This window comes from Bidens hawaiensis, unplaced genomic scaffold (genome assembly GCF_021521415.1).
Source record: "Bidens hawaiensis isolate Kalapana, Puna unplaced genomic scaffold, B.hawaiensis_p1.1 tig00052130_1, whole genome shotgun sequence".
Lineage (NCBI taxonomy): Eukaryota > Viridiplantae > Streptophyta > Magnoliopsida > Asterales > Asteraceae > Bidens > Bidens hawaiensis.
The window spans coordinates 65,842-83,808 of record NW_027499346.1 but is presented as its reverse complement, the minus strand read 5'-3'; the positions used below and the strand labels follow the sequence as shown (position 1 = coordinate 83,808).

At 34.3% G+C, this 17,967-nt stretch overlaps 1 pseudogene across 1 annotated transcript; it reads right to left on the bottom strand.

Annotated features, from left to right (window-relative positions):
• Window positions 1-230: 230 nt before the first annotated feature.
• On the bottom strand, window positions 231-2,880 carry LOC143599392 (zinc transporter 4, chloroplastic-like; annotated as a pseudogene). Its single transcript, XR_013147287.1, has 4 exons — window positions 2,798-2,880; window positions 2,651-2,711; window positions 1,165-1,877; window positions 231-861 (listed from the first exon to the last, which is right to left on the bottom strand). The product of XR_013147287.1 is annotated as a zinc transporter 4, chloroplastic-like (transcript).
• Between the last annotated feature and the right edge of the window lie 15,087 nt (window positions 2,881-17,967).

Sequence of the window (17,967 nt, the reverse complement as noted above, 5' to 3'; positions counted from 1 at the left end):
CATGTCTACCATGTTGCAATAATCTTATTTGATTCACAAAAGACTTGGCATGCAAAGAAAAATTCGAGTCAGGTCTGGAGTTTTCTGAGTCGTTTAGAGTTTTGTTGGGTGTTAATAATTGCTTAGTTTGAACTTTGAATTTTAAATAATGGTTAGGGTAGTTGTAGCTTCATTATTCGGGAACTATTATGACAGGTTTGGTAATATGTTTGGCAATGATTATCTCTCTTATTCTTATAAAACTCGAAGAAGACACAAACACTGAACACAAAGGAACATGCTAATTAATTTGACACAACTAAAAGATTAATGAATATATAATACAATACCAAAACGTGCTTTGACCCACTATCATAACTTAACATAACATAACATACCATTACATAACACATAATATACATTTATCATGCCCAAACCGCAAGAAGAGACATTAGCCCAGCCCCAAGAAACAACGCAACATAAGACATAACTTGCAGCCTAACATTACACTTCATCTTCTTACTCATAAAATCAGCAGCGATTAAATCAACCAAAGCCATATAAATCAAAATCCCAGCAGATACTGCATCAAGTACCCCTTCAATAACCAGACCTCTGGGGCTGTTCGGGTTATAAAACGAGCATATAACCGCACCTATACCGACACCTAAAGGGGTCGTTACAGCAAAAAAAACATGCCATTATAGTTGAATGAAGGGCCCCGAGCTTGGCTTGAGAGATGCACCCGCCTAGTGCAAACCCTTCGAAAAGTTGATGGAACGATAATGCACCGAGCAAGGGTCTAATGGTGCACGGGCTCTGGGAGACACCTAGTGATAGTCCGATTAGGATTGAATGTGACAAGATCCCGAGTTCTAATACCTGTCAAATGTATAATTAGTCTAAAATAAATTATTTCAAATGCTCTTATGACATCTGAACAATTATTTTTTTTCTTTTGTACCTTGAACTTTTTAAATAATTACTTGCCTAAAATGAATATTATAACTATATTATTACGATAATAACATCTTTTTAAAAAAAACGACTTAGCAGGTTTTATGCATTTTGAATACACTTTAGGCGACTTCCAACCTGTTCTACAAGCTAAACACTAAACCCCATACATGTTCCCATTCTAACTTAATTTTAAACTTTTACCTGTTAAAGATAAAACATAACTACCTGTGAAACAACAACATGCCGAACCCGAGCCTCGTCATCATCATGATCATCGGTACCACCACGTGAGTGCGTATGCGAACGCGCTTCAGAACCCGCGATCGCTTCTTTATTATTGTTATTATTATTATTATTATTATGACCGTGATGAGCAGCATGAGCTCTAATCCCCACAATATGAATCCCACCACCATCTTCTTCCCCAAACACTTGATCATGATTCTCATTCTCCACCAAAACAATAACAGATTCTGAATACGAATCACCCCTTTCATCTTTCCCATCTTGAACAGCTTGCTTCATTTGCTTGCTCTCATAATACTGAGTACTAATAAAGTCAACCAGCAATGTGGTCAATGCAGCCATCATAGCAATCAAACCCGAAAATGGGTAGTGGTCCCACAGGTTTTCGGGTAGACACGGGTTTGTTAACGCCTCGTTTGCATCGGGTAGCATGTGCACGAACCCCGTGGCTAGAATCACACCAGCACCAAAGGCTTTGGTGGAAAAGAAGAGGTTGGAATCTGTTTTAAAGAACCCGCGTTTTTTGCTTACAACTGGGATGGTGACACCTAGGATTCCCGCGACGAGAATGGTGCCAATGGCTATGAATTTAAGGATGAGAGCGGCTTTTTCGTCGCTGCATGGTTCGAACTCTGGTGAGTTGGTGCAGTTTTTTGCTGACATGGATTCGGAAAAGTTCCTGAAAATGAACCCTTTTTGGATCCAAGAATAGTTTATATAATTTGTTTTCGTATGATATAAATACGTAGTGAAGAACTTAAATAATTACTACTAGTGAAAATTATAAAACAAGTTATTGGTTACGGATATAGCTTTTTTATGTTCTAAAACTATGATTTTTTTTTGTAGTTGATGGTAACTCTCGATTGTAAACATATTAAATAATTTTTATAATATTATATACAAAAATTATAATCATAAATATTTGTATAAATAGTTATAAAGATATATCAATAAAATAATAAAATAATTAATAAATAAGAAACTAGTCAAACTCGAGCTTGAAATGTTACTCACAAGCTGAGCTTTAGATTTAGAAATCTAAACGAGCTTGGGCTCGGGCACAATTCGTATTGATCAATTGGTGAATTACACAATATGGGATTGGCAACTATGAAACCATAGTTTTAAAACAAAACAAAATCTTGCGTTTGCAACCAATGTTTATTGAATGCAACATTAATTCAAAACAAACTCCTTCAATTTTTTATAATAATCATTGAAAAACAATGTGAAACATATGATTTTTCTCCCTATATTCAATATTTCATAGGAATAATAAAAGTGCCGATTAAAAAAAACAAATGAAAATTTGTGAAGCAATTAACATTTAGTCATTGATGGTAAGTATCCAAGAACATGTTTCTAAACATTAATTATTTACAAAATACACCAAATTAGGAGGTTTGGGATAAAAAAATGCATATAGACAGATCATTAGATCATAACAAGGTTATAGATTTACCTGAAGAAATTCGTACATCCCCTTTAATCTTCTCCAGATTCAGCAAAGGGTATATTAGCTCCTAAAAAACAATTCAACAATGCAATTAATTTAAATTAGAATAAGATGAATCAAATAAATATATAATCTAGAGAGAAATAAAGAAACCTGGAGCACCCACATGGTGTGAATTTCGTTGCGACGAATAATTGATTTAGTTTTGTATGTACAACAAGATGAGATATCGATGATGAAACACACGTACGTCGTCGATAGTTGTTGATGAATGTTATAATTTATGGATGCATGTTCTGGTGTTGGGTATAACCAGAAAGAAATGTCGACATAGTTGCACTAAATTTTGATAGGAAAAAGTCGAGAGATTTTAATGAGGATGGGGATAAATTGTGTCGACACCATCTGCATATGGAATATGGATTTCTCTATTTTTACTATTGCCTTAATTTGCATTCAACCTCCTCCAACTTTTGTCACTTGGTATATTGCTTAAAACCATTGCATATTTATATAGGCCATCATTACCCTTATATTATTATGATTTATTCACTTAATCTTGTCTTTAAACTGCTACATGGGTGTTATATAGGTGCGTGTTAGATAACGTAGTGAGGAATGCCTACTTCATTAGCTCTGCACAGCGGCACATACATACGATGTTGACCAACATCGTTATGAGTTGGCTTCTATTACACGATAATTCCAAGAAGGTCTACATGTATCAGAACCCTTATGAAACATTATCAATGTGTATAAACGTGCTACGTGGCACCATTTACACAACATAGTCGTTGTATGCCGCCACACACTATATGCATATGATATGCCACCTCTAGATATCATACTACATACCTATCATTTATCATAGTTTCTATATAGGCATTGTTTCTTCGCTGTTTTTTTTCTTTAGTCCTATTGTCGAATCACGAAATGAATCAAACCTGATCCATGACGATGTTTCCACAGATTTTGAGATGAACGAACCACGTCTTGATCTTCTTCTTTAGCTGTGCTTGAGACCTGCGATGTTGAGACCTGCGATCTTGAGACCTGCGATGGCTTTTTGGAGGCGTGGAGGTGACTGCTAAGATATCCTGAGGATTTCTTGTTCACAGACACAAAAAAGTGGTGGTGGCTCTTATTGAGCATGACCCCTAATAAGGAGGTGGAGACCTCCTTATATAGAGAGTCTCATGGCCACCATCATGGTACCCTAATGGGCCTAACCCAATTAGGGTTACCTCCACAAAACCCCCTCAGCCCAATAACATTGTATTAATCCATGTAATAAAATAGGCCAAACATAATAGATTTAGGGTCGTAGAACCGGGTTTTAGTACCATACCCCTACAAGCCCCCTAAGTCCAGTGTTGCTCCTGGGCGCGCAAGCGTCTAGGTGGAGCGCTGGACTTTATAAGGTGTGAGGCGGTTTTTTCCCTTTTCTTTGGCCTTTTCTTTATTGTCTGAGTTTTGGGAGGTTTTTCCCATGATGGTGACAAGCTGTAAAAATAATGAAGCCTGCGCGTGAGGCGGCTTACGAGCTATAATAATAGAGCCTGCGCGAGTTGCGGCTTACGAGCTGTAATAATAATGAAGCTGGCGCGAGAAGCGACTTACGAGCTAAAATAATAATGAAGCTGGCGCGAGAGGCGACTTACGAGCGATAATAATAATGAAGCCTGCGCGCATGGCGACTTATGAGCTGTAATAATAATGAAGCTGGTGCGAGAAGCGACTTACGAGCTAAAATAATAATGAAGCTGGCGCGAGAAGCGACTTACGAGCTATAATAATAATGAAGCCTGCGCGCATGGCGACTTATGAGCTGTAATAATAATGAAGCCTGCGCGCATGGCGACTTATGAGCTATAATAATAATGAAGCTGGTGCGAGAAGCGACTTACGAGCTGAGAATAATAAAGCATGCGCGCGAGGGGCGTCTTACGAGCTGTACAATAATAAAGCCTGCGCGTGAGGCGTCTTACGAGCTAAGAATAATAAAGCCTGCGCGCGAGAGACGACTTCTGAGCTTTGAAAATAATAATTGAGCTGGCGCGCGGGGCGACTTACGAGCTGAGAATAATAAAGCCTGCGCGCGAGGGGCGTCTTACGAGCTGTAGCATAATAAAGCCTGCGCGTGAGGCGTCTTACGAGCTAAGAATAATAAAGCCTGCGCGCGAGAGGCGACTTACGAGCTAAGAGTAATAAAGCTTGCGCGCGAGAGGCGTCTTATGAGCTTTGAGAATAATAATTAAGCTGGCGCGCGGGGCGACTTACGAGCTGAGAATAATAAAGCCTGCGCGCGAGGGGCGTCTTACGAGCTGTAGCATAATAAAGCCTGCGCGTGAGGCGTCTTACGAGCTAAGAATAATAAAGCCTGCGCGCGAGAGGCGACTTACGAGCTAAGAGTATTAAAGCTTGCGCGCGAGAGGCGTCTTACGAGCTTTGAGAATAATAATTAAGCTGGCGCGCGGGGCGACTTACGAGCTGAGAATAATAAAGCCTGCGCGCGAGGGGCGTCTTACGAGCTGTAGCATAATACAGCCTGCGCGTGAGGCGTCTTACGAGCTAAGAATAATAAAGCCTGCGCGCGAGAGGCGACTTACGAGCTAAAAGTAATAAAGCTTGCGCGCGAGAGGCGTCTTATGAGCTTTGAGAATAATAATTAAGCTGGCGCGCGGGGCGACTTACGAGTTGTAATAATAATACCAGCTTGCGCGCGAGGCGTCTTAGGAGCTGTATTATGTCCCGTGCCAGGCGCAGATGTTGCATACGCGTGCGCGTAGACTTTGGTATGTGTTATGCGCCACGCGCAGATGTCGCATGCGCGTGCGGGTAGACAGCGATATGTGTGAGCGTGTGATGCGTAAGCATGTGTAATACGCGTGAGCATATGTGATGCGTGAGCATATGTGGTGCATGAGCATGTGGTATGAGGATTCCCAACCTTGAAGTTTGGCGCGAAGCCATATGGGATATTATGAGGATTCCCAACCTTGAAGTTTGGCGCGTAGCCATATGGGATATTTTGAGGATTCCCAACCTTGAAGTTTGGCGCGAAGCCATATGGGATATTATGAGGATTCCCAACCTTGAAGTTTGGCGCGAAGCCATATGGGATATTATGAGGATTCCCAACCTTGAAGTTTGGCGCGAAGCCATATGGGATATTATGAGGATTCCCAACCTTGAAGTTTGGCGCGAAGCCATATGGGATATTATGAGGATTCCCAACCTTGAAGTTTGGCGCGTAGCCATATGGGATATTATGAGGATTCCCAACCTTGAAGTTTGGCGCGAAGCCATATGGGATATTTTGAGGATTCCCAACCTTGAAGTTTGGCGCGTAGCCATATGGGATATTTTGAGGATTCCCAACCTTGAAGTTTGGCGCGAAGCCATATGGGATATTATGAGGATTCCCAACCTTGAAGTTTGGCGCGAAGCCATATGGGATATTATGAGGATTCCCAACCTTGAAGTTTGGGGCGAAGCCATATGGGATATTATGAGGATTCCCAACCTTGAAGTTTGGCGCGAAGCCATATGGGATATTATGAGGATTCCCAACCTTGAAGTTTGGCGCGAAGCCATATGGGATATTATGAGGATTCCCAACCTTGAAGTTTGGCGCGAAGCCATATGGGATATTAAGAGGATTCCCAACCTTGAAGTTTGGCGCGAAGCCATATGGGATATTACGAGGATTCCCAACCTTGAAGTTTGGCGTGTAGCCATGTGGGATATTATGAGGATTCCCAACCTTTGAAGTTTGGCGCGTGGCCTGATGCGCGCATGCACGGCGATGGAGTGGTGACTCGTGAGTGCGCGTGCATGGCTGAGGTCTCTTGCGCCAAACCCAGATGGTGGTTTCCGCGGCGGCATATGCGCGGCTGCGGAGTGAGCATCCGCGGGGGCGCGTACATGGCGGCGGAAATCTGGTAATTTCTGGATCTGCAATTTTAGAGTCAGACCTGCAACTTTGGACCTAAAATCCAGGTCTGTAATTTAGACCTAGATCTGTAAATCAGATCTGGACAGATCTGAAGCTCGGAGCAGATTTAAAACCATCACAGATCCGGAGACCTGATCATTTGAATCCGGCCGTTTCTTCTAGCCCAGATCTGGAAGCCTTCTTTTTAGATCTATGGATCTTTTTGAGCTTTAATAGAACAAGCCTTGAAGCTTTTTTCTGTAAACTTCCAGATCTGGGTTTTTCCTGGGAGAGATCCGACAGCCGAGATGAAGATCGAAGGGCAGTTCGTTGCCGTCCCACGGATGGCGCCAAATGTCGAATCACGAAATGAATCTAACCTGATCCATGACGATGTTTCCACGGATTTTGAGATGAACGAACCACGTCTTGATCTTCTTCTTTAGCTGTGCTTGAGACCTGCGATGTTGAGACCTGCGATCTTGAGACCTGCGATGGCTTTTTGGAGGCGTGGAGGTGACTGCTAAGATATCCTGAGGATTTCTTGTTCACAGACACAAAAAAGTGGTGGTGGCTCTTATTGAGCATGACCCCTAATAAGGAGGTGGAGACCTCCTTATATAGAGAGTCTCATGGCCACCATCATGGTACCCTAATGGGCCTAGCCCAATTAGGGTAACCTCCACAAAACCCCCTCAGCCCAATAACATTGTATTAGTCCATGTAATAAAATAAGCCAAACATAATAGATTTAGGGTCGTAGAACCGGATTTTAGTACCATACCCCTACACCTATGAAGTGTTTTGCTCAATCATATCATACCATGACGTGCACAAGTATATCACATCAACGTGTGTCATATTTGTAACACACTTATGTGGGATTCATATCATCATCATATAGCACATAGAGACGGTAAATATACACACTAATCCTACATATATAGTGCATAAGGAATGCTCTATTTGAATTTGCAATATATGATTTCATATTTCCAACCGTTTTCTTGTCATGACCATGACTAATGGGTTGAAATATTATCGGTATAATTTGAAATTTGAAAGAAGTTAGTAACTATACTTTCACATCTTTGTTCTTGTAAATAATAGGTCAAGCCTATGTAGATGTCAACTACAACTTTACAATGCAATCTAAATTGACATGAAGGAAGAACTATGGGACAAATTAATGTCGAATTTAAAACTTGAGTTCCAACTTGTAAATGAATCAAAGTTGAAGGACTTCATGGTATACTTATTCAAAATGAATAGCATATGATGACATCAACCGGCCACGTGGGGTTTCAATAAAAGGACAATTCGTTGCCGTCTCCTCAACATGTCCATGTAAAGTGTGAAATTGGGTTTGAACTAAGATAAAACATTTTTTTGGAAGAGGTTCAAATTCTTATATTTTATAGTTTTTTTAAAATTTTAAACAAGTTATAAATAGGTTGTAAACTAGTTGATGTGTTGCAATCAAGTCATAAGCTTGATAAACGAGCTATAAACGAATCAGAAGGTTATAACAAATAGGTTAAAGGACCATGTATTGGATAACAATTAATCTTATCAAATATATATATTTTTTATTTTTAGATTTAACTATGAACATTGATACATCAACATATATATTTAATTAAACGAATTAAATATACCAACATGTGATCAATTAATTCATAGATCAAGCATAACATCATTTTTTATTTATCTAATATTTTAGATAAGAAAAATAATTATTTTTATAAGACACCAAAACCGACCAAACCTTCAAACCAATCAAGAAAGTATATACGCGGCTCAACTCATGATTTGATTTTAACGTTTACTATGTAAATCTTGAAATTGGTCATTTACATTATAAATTTTATTCCCAATTTAGGAATACAAAGTCATGAATATATTATGTTTATGAAAATCCCTTGGTCATTACATTTAACTAATTGCATAAAAGTTCATCCTGTTTTTATCATTTTACGGTTATATCTTATTTCAATTTAGCAGTAGTTTAATTCTTTTTGAAAGTACTACTGATATCGTAGCTATTTACTTATTTTTTTATTATTTTTATTCATCCAAAAATATTATATTGTACCTCAATATTAAGAATAATAAATTGTTAGCGGAATCAAATATAATGTTTCAAAACCAAATAGCCTTGTACCATGTAAAACAAATTGAATATTAAAAAACAAAAATAAAATAGGAAGCTAAACAAGGGATGCTTCATGCGTGCAGAAGTCGACTTTTAACTTGCCCTCACGTTAACCCAACGATTATTAAAATCATGAACTATTGAAACTGCCTGATCCTTCCATACTTAAAGCAAGTCCGTTAGTTTGGCATGTTGATTTATATGGCTTATTTTACTATGGCAGTAGTTTAGATCTCGTGTTACACACGGACGAAAAATATATAAAACTTTATACATATATATATATGTGTGTGTGTGTGTGTGTTATATTTAATGAAATGTAAACGTCAGTTAATTATTATTATTATTATTATTATTATTATTACAATAAGATATCACATTGTTATTTTAGTTAAAAGAATCTAATAAAGAAAGACAAATAGAGAAAAATAACAATTTAAACATAATTCTAAGTCATTCACATATTTCTAACTTATATCATGAAACAAAAAAGACATATTAATTAAAACTTCATCATCTACTGAAGTCATATGTGGTAAACTATAAAGCGTAACCATGTAGATGTAACATAATTTGTGTGTTATAAAAACTATTTTTATTGAAGTTATAAACTATAGAAGTACATAACATAAAGAATGCTAAAATTATGAATATAACAATGAGATATAATTATAATTTTATTAAATAGCGCGTTTAAGAAAAAAACAATAAAATCCAAACCTCGTGACGTAAACCACCATTTCAATCCAAACACCCATACGTTCATAAATAATTTCTCAAATCCAAAAAAAAGTAATTTAACAAAGTCTCAAAATAAAAAAAATAACAATGAAAACAATTAATTGTCTTTATTACTAAATAAATGATAATTATAACTATTTATTTTGAAACTTTATTCAACTTATGAGTTAATGTTTAAAATTAATGTTCAAATTAACATGTGGAAATTATATAAATAGAAAATTGGTGAGTTGTATGCTATATGAACATTATGTGGAAACCTTGTATTGCTTTAATAATTTAGTAAGATTTGCTATGGATTTCACTTTTCTCATTTTCCAAATATGTATAATCAATTATACATAGGTTGATGTCTCCTTGGGCTAAAGTTTGCGCTCAAACTAGAAAGATAAAAGCCATCGTCATAAGAATAGCTCCAATAGGAGCAAACAGACGGATTAAAGTGTTAATAGGTGTTTTAAATAAGCCGTATCCATGTTAAACTGCTTTAATTGCGCGACAGAATTAAAGATTTTTTTACATGAATAAACTACATATGGTGTTCAGGTTAAACAATGTGATATATCACCTAAAACAATCCTAATCATTAAACCTAATAATTGAAAAGGATATTATTGAAAACGCTCCTAACCCAAGCCATGCATTTAGATCAAGAAATACAAAATCTTCATTCTCACTGAATATGGACCCTAGTGAAGTTGTTGACAGAAAGATTAAGGTATTCCAAATCACTCTGACCGAATGAAACACTTGTCAAATTTGATAAGAATCCAGTCAGGTTCTAAGTCATTATGGCCCTCAATTTTAGACAAATTCAGACAATCCCTTAATTAGTTATTTATTTATACTAAATATATTACACAAAGCTCATTCGAAAACGATATATATTAATTACTACTTTAATAAAATTATCACATCCCGTTAAGCAGCGGAAAACTTTGACTAAGTTGTTTCGGGTGGTGACAGACGCCGTTTCAACCAATCACAATCAATTTACATAAAATTCATAAGAGCATCCACAATGAGGTGTGGAACCCAAAGTTTGGATGATGTGGATAACTTCAAACAAGAGAGATACCAACTTTTATTGTTGTAGGCTACACGTTTGCTTCACAAAGTTTGTGACTACAAACTTCATCCAAACATCATAGGTGGCAAAAAGTGAGGGACCACTCTCTTAACCACACACACATATATATAACATGTGTATATATATATATATATACATATATAAGGGTTAAAATAAAAAGACATAGTTTTGTAGGAAGAGTAGAAATGACATAAAATTTAGAGTTAGAAAACTATGTAACCTAAATCCTAGATCTTATGAAACTATTTGTTAGTTTAAAAACTACCAATTTCAACCACTAGATCATAGATCCAAGGGCTTAGATTTATTCTTACTATTCCTAGGAAACTATCTCTTTTTATTATAACTCACCCATGTATGTATATATATATATGATCAGGATCATAAGATAACTTTTTTGAAATTAAGAACTATGAGAACCATTTTGGACCATAAAAAACCAAAAAATAAAAAAAATCATAAAATAAAAAAACACAAAAATGAAAAAAGTAAAAAAACCAAAATTCTTATTTTAACATCCCGATTTCATAAAAAAAACTTGGTTTAGCTAAATTATATACACATATGTATAATATATACATATATGTACATTTACATCATGTTTTTATACACATATGTATAATTTAAGATAAATGATATTGTACATATGCGTATATTATGCAACTAAATATTAAATAAAATTATATATATGTGTATAATACGACGTTTTTTTAATGAAACCAGAATGAAATATAAGAAATTTTGGTTTTTAAACTTTTAAATTTTTTTGTTATATGATTTTTTTAAAGGTGTTTTTAGTGTTCCAAAATAGTTCATAAAGTTCTCAATTTGCAAATGGTTCTCTTAGGATCCTTACCATATATATATATATATATATATATATAGAAAGGTTCAAATAAGAAGTTTGATTTTCCTAAGAAGGCTAGGAATGAGGGTATTTTAGTCTTCTACTTTAATATTGAAAACCCACTTAATTTAATTTCAAAAACTCACTTAATTAATCATAAAAACCCACTTAATTTTCACTCATCTTCTACAACCACCACCGCCAACACCTTGCTGGAAAAGTCTTCGGAAATTTCGCCGGAAAGTCACCGAAAAACACAATGGAAAACACTATGAAAAAACACAATGAAAAAACATAATGGAAAAAACACTATGAAAATAAAAACATAATTAAAAACACAATTAAATAACACAACGTAAAAAACACAATGCAAAAAACACTATAAAAAAAATAAAACACAGTTGTATAACACAATTTTGTAAAACACAATTTTGGTAAAACACAATTCGTAAAAAACCCACGATTTTTTTATTTTTATATAACAATATGGTACTCATATAAAAGATAAAAAAAACACTCGTTATTAAGGTGATTTTTTTTTTAAAAAAATGTCGTATTAAAAAGTTATGGACGTTTTAAAATGATGGGGGAATTTGACATGTGCCTTGCATGTGGAGAGAGAAAGTAAACAAATGTGTTATCCATATTATGCCCTTATCCTTGTTTTACACTTGATGATCTTTCTAATCTAATCTCAACCATTTAAGTCTAAAATGAATGGACAAGATTATTTATTATCCTTCCTACAAAAATTAACCTTCTTATTATAACTCAACCATATGTGTGTGTGTGTGTATATATATATATATATATATATATATATAGAGAAAGGTTATAATAAAAAGTAATCTTTTCCTAAAAAGTGTAGGAAGAGTTTTGAACCATTAGATTAAAATGATCAATTAAGGGTATGATTGTGATTTTTGTTTTTTTTTTTGCTTATTATGGAATGTAATTAATTAAATTAATATGAATCCCTATTTTGTTGCTAGTTAATCTATTATTCACAATATCAACTAGTTAATCTCCATTAACAATCAAAACAATATTTAATATTTAATATGGAGAACTTCAAGGATGACCATCAACTATATAAAACTCCATACGTACAATCGTTAATTAAGGTTTTATTTTTTGTAATTATGGTGTGTTATGTTCGTGTGATCTTTGGCGAAACCTATATTAATTTTGTTATGAGGATTGTTTGATTTTTTGCTTTCTATGCATTTTATTGTTTCGATATAGGTGTATATTTTTCGTTTCAAACGCAATACAACCGACACTAATGTTTTTAAGTTGCTTAATTTCGTTATGATGGGGTTTTATCTTCATGTTATCCTTTGCTTACCTGTATACCACAACACAAACAACACACCACACTATCAAAACAACCAAAATTAACACCTAAACAACCTTATCAGTATTATAACAACAAACAACATACAACACTTAAAACATAAAAAGAAAACACATAATTGAATTCTTGCTTCTTTGTAGAAACAGATTACGCCTTCAGAGGGAATTCTTGTTATCCATTGTAGTTGAACGGTACATCCAATTAAAAACACATCAGATTCAACGTCGTTAATTAACGGGCTTCTGATAGCCGCAATTGAGAATAAAACCACAGAACATACTATGTGATTCACTTGTTGAAATATAATTGAAAAAATTCACATACTTCTGCTCCAATTTTATTTTAATGTTGGCGGTTGGTGGGAGTCTTTTTGAGTGATAATATATGTGACGGTGGGAGATTGAGAGAATAAAGTAGATTGTGAGTTTAATTGATAATAAATATATATTATATTGTTAATTATATTTTGAAAGTTTGAGAGAATGATTGCTAAAAAGTAGGAGCCTTCTAAATAGATTAAGTTGACATCCTACATGTTATTATATCTATAAAGACTAAACTACCCTTTAACACACCAATCTAACATTATAAAATAAAACACTCCGCCTCTAGTTTCATCTTTCAATCTTAACCATTGACTACTAAGATCTAACCATTCAGATTACTTCCTATACTTTTTAGACACACTCATCTTTTTAGAATAACCCCTCCCTATATATATATATAGGGAAATGATCAAGAGAGAACTCCTTCTTAGAGAGAGAACTAGAGAACTAATAATAAAGTATTTTTAATTTAATTAAAAAAAATATTTTTAATTTTTTTTCTTTCATCCTTCTTATATGTTGTTATTCTTCACCATAAAAAAATATAAAAATTAAAAAAAATAAAAAAAAAACTCGTTGTAATGCATATATGCAATACGTTGACTTTTTCTTAAAGCATATGTGCACTAGTGTGTATTTTTATATGTGCAATAGTGTTGATTAGCATATATGCAATTTTTTGTATTGTATATGTGTAATAGTGTTATATTTTATACAAAAATAAAAAAATAGATATAGTACATATGTGCATTAATGTTGTATTACATATATGCGATAGTGTGTATTGCATACAATTATTAGTGTTGTATTTTCATATATTCAATAGCGTTTATTGTATAATGCAATTGTGTTGTCTTATATGCAATAAAACACTATTTTATATATGCAATAGGCATTAGTGCACATATGCACTACACCGACAAGTTTTTTTTAGTATAAATATCATCTTATTTGAAGGAGGAAAGAAAAAAAATCACAAAATATTTTTTTTAAAAATAGTTAAAAATAATTCTTTACTAGTTCTCTAGTTCTCTCTCGATCTCACCCATATATATATATATATATATATATATATATATATTATTTTAATATTATGTGATGGGTTTGTGGATGTTTGTTGTTGTAGAATAAAATGAGGTGTTTGAGAAAAGTTTGAAATCTGATGTGGCAATTTGTAGAGGTGTGTTGTTGTAGATGCTCTAAGTTGGACTTTATTCAACCATAAGAGTTTTTACACGTGTCATATTACACGTTTTATTCAATTAAAAGTCCAAACTTTGAAAAGTCAAAAGTTTCCATTCAAACGCACACGTCATCTTTTCTCGCGTCCTCACTGAAGTTTTCACGTTTTCATTTACTTGAAAGACACATTTAAAATAGTTTGTCAATGCAAAGTTGGTGAGTTTTCAAATTTAAAAACCATGTATTTGAAACCAATAGTTACCAATATATATAATCCTTTTTGAACGCTTACGAAGGTAATCCATTATTCAAACTTTATCTAACATTTTATTATTATAACAAGTGTATTAATCATAAGTTTGCAAGAAACATGACACATGCAAGGAATTGAAATCTACAACCCGACACATACCAAACTCAAAATATTTGCTCCCAACATTTAACTAGAGCGATTGGTCGCCAGGCAGAGCGTCACCCCGATAGATCTATCAATATTTCTACGTCCCAATAAAAGGTTAACAGTTATAACGACCGGGTAGTTGTTTCCTTACCTTCGCGTTCATAATATATTTAGGAAGTTGTTTCCTTACCTAAGTATTCTACGCCAGTCTGATTTAACCCATTACATTTAATACAACTGTAAAATAAAATGCTTATGAAATATGTCTTTCCCCAAAAAACATTTATAAAACATTTAATTATTAAAACGAGTGAATTTGTGAGAAACTCGCATTCGGTAGGTACAACATCATATATGTCCAAACACCTCGTGTCCTATTAATATAATACATGTTTTTAATAATCTTATACATTTTAAGTTGTCCACTAAACTTAAAATATTTCACACAAACGCTTTAGTTTTCCTAAAACGTTTCTTTTTATCTTTTTATTAGTTCAAGTTCGATCGACTCGTTTGTGACTTTTAGTTTGTTTAAGTCCAAGTTACATTTCACACAAGCACGCAAGATCCGAACTTATATATATTTATCTATATAACTAGTATCAATATATGGATGCATACAAGTAATTATTAATAAAGTAACAAGCGACACAATGCAATTTTTTATAGTAATAAATTATTATTATTTAAATTTATAAATTTATAAATTAGTTTATGGAATATTTATTAGTTTATAGCTTTAAAAAAATATTTTTAAAGTTGTTTTCACTGGTTTCTTTGGTTTGTCGGTTTTGCGATTAATGGCAAACTGGTTAACTTTTTTCATATGAAACTTTATGTTTTAGATTTTGAAAACACTTTTTATATGAAAACATATAAGTTTTGTAAGCATTTTTATAAAAATACTTTATTTTTCATTTTAGCTATTATTTTCACAAAATTAGCAAATTTAACGCTTTCGTATCGGTGCTTGTCACACCCCCTATCTTAGGCCTAGGCGTGTGACCCATAGTTGGTATTGTTTTTGTAAATAAATCAGAGTTACAGTTTAAATGCGGAAATTTAGCGTGGATATAATATTAATATATTTATATATTCAAAACACGGGATTATAAAAATGCCCGATTAACGTTTACAAAAGATTTTTTGTTAAAACCACCATTTATATTTAACATTCACCAAATTCATCTGTGCCATCAGATCACCTAATGTCTACTTCGTCCCCAAGCATCTAATCTTCATTACCTGTAAAACAATTTAAAAATACGTCACAATTATAAACTTAAGCTCAACTCGAAACCGCTCAACAAACACCGAAACGTTCGAGATTACTTAGCTACCATTAGTATACACATGATTACCCCTCTTTCGGACATAACTTACGTCCGACCCGTCATGGTGGAGCCATAACCAGGTGTTGCGCGGTGTGCCCACCATCTAACCACATATAAAAGGATCCATACAAACTTACATGACAGCCTGAGGATCAACGATTACTTTTGTTTATAACGTTTTAGAGACAAGTAATCTCATGTCATCAATTCAATTTGACTCGATTAAACTTAGTTATAAAAGTTTGGGTCGTATTCACCTTTTTGCTTAATCAGCTTCACTTCACTGATTGAGTTCGTCTTTCTTGTTATCCCAGACCTATAGTACGAGTATAAGTATTTGTTATTACTAGATTAACAATCTAGCTTTAGACCTTTAGTCTTTTTCGCATAATCTTTACCTTGATTATATTTTCTTTTCAAACCTTTAGTTCAAATCATTTTTCTTTGTTAAATATGTTTGAATCTGTAGTTCAACTTGTTTACTTTTTTAAACACTACGTTTCTTCTTCTCGAAGAAACGTATACTTTATTTCTTTATTTATTTAAGAAACTTAAATAAAATTTTTATTTAATAACAAAGAACTGTTTTATCTAACATCCTTTATTAATATTTTTCTTTTTTTATACTTTCGAGGTATCAAGTATACCCTCGAATATGGTCTAAGTCCATTTTAATGTTATAATAATACAATTATATTTTACTCGGGCAGAACCCCTACCTCGAGTAGCTTAATAAATACCTAAAATTTCGGCAGCACTTTCGCACTTGCACGCTTATCGAGGTGTTCTTGACAATTCTTCGTGCATGCGCTTCGAGCCAGAATTTTGGGTTACTTTTAGGTGGCACGAAATTCGAGGTATCTTCAGTGTTGGGCACAGTTAACGATTGTCGGGTCGAAGGCACATAAAACGAGGTAGAAAGAGAAAGTATACTAGAGAGAGAGAGAGAGAGAGAGAGAAAGAGGATGGGATGATGAAATGAATGAGCTTGAAGCCTTATTTACAGAGCTGATCAGGCAACCCATCGCGATATGCGATGGGTCTTGAAAACGATTCATCGCGTATTGTGATGGATCTAGCGGCGACTTAATCAATATAATATTCCATCGCGATATGCGATGGGCACTTGGTAGGCCATCTAGTATTGCGACTAGCCTTGTCGCGTCACCACTAGATTTGCCACGTATGCAACGTGGCCTGACACATGGTGCCACGTGGGGACACGTGGTGAGATATGTGTCTTCGCCTGTCAGACCACGTCATCGTGGTACGCGATGGCGTATTGGTTATGGGTGATCGCGTATCGCGACACCGCCCAACTTGGGATCTTGTGACATATCCATCTCGGTACGCGATTGGTTGTCTTCCGATCCACTGCGTATCGCGATAGGTCAGGAAAATCAAAATTTTTCATTTTTGGTCCTTATATTTTGTATACTTGACATTTTCAAAATCAAAAATTTTGAGATGTTATAGTTCTCGCGACACAAACCGTCTAGGATCTAGTTTTACTAACTTATCCTTAATGTATAACCTTATTTAGGTTTTAGGAGCTGTTTAAAACAGTTCCTAAAAACGTGTTAGCTCGCATTAAAAAGTCAAAGCCACCGACAAGCAAATTAAGTAGAACGAAACATGGTAAACGCATCATGTATCAAATATGATCACTTTAAACTTATAAAACACTATATATTTCAGAATTGATAATCTATCACAAAATGCACTTTTAACTAAGTTAAAGTAAGTCTTTCATACCAAATTTAGATCCTATTTTATCAAGTTAATAACTACTATTATGCAATTATTTATATTTATAATTTATCATGCATCATCTATATCAACATAAATCATATTTTGACTACTTTCCATCATGTCAGACCACCTAACTAATACTTTTTCAAACATTCTATGTATTCAATTCATCAAGTATGCATATTAATTAACCAACTTAAAT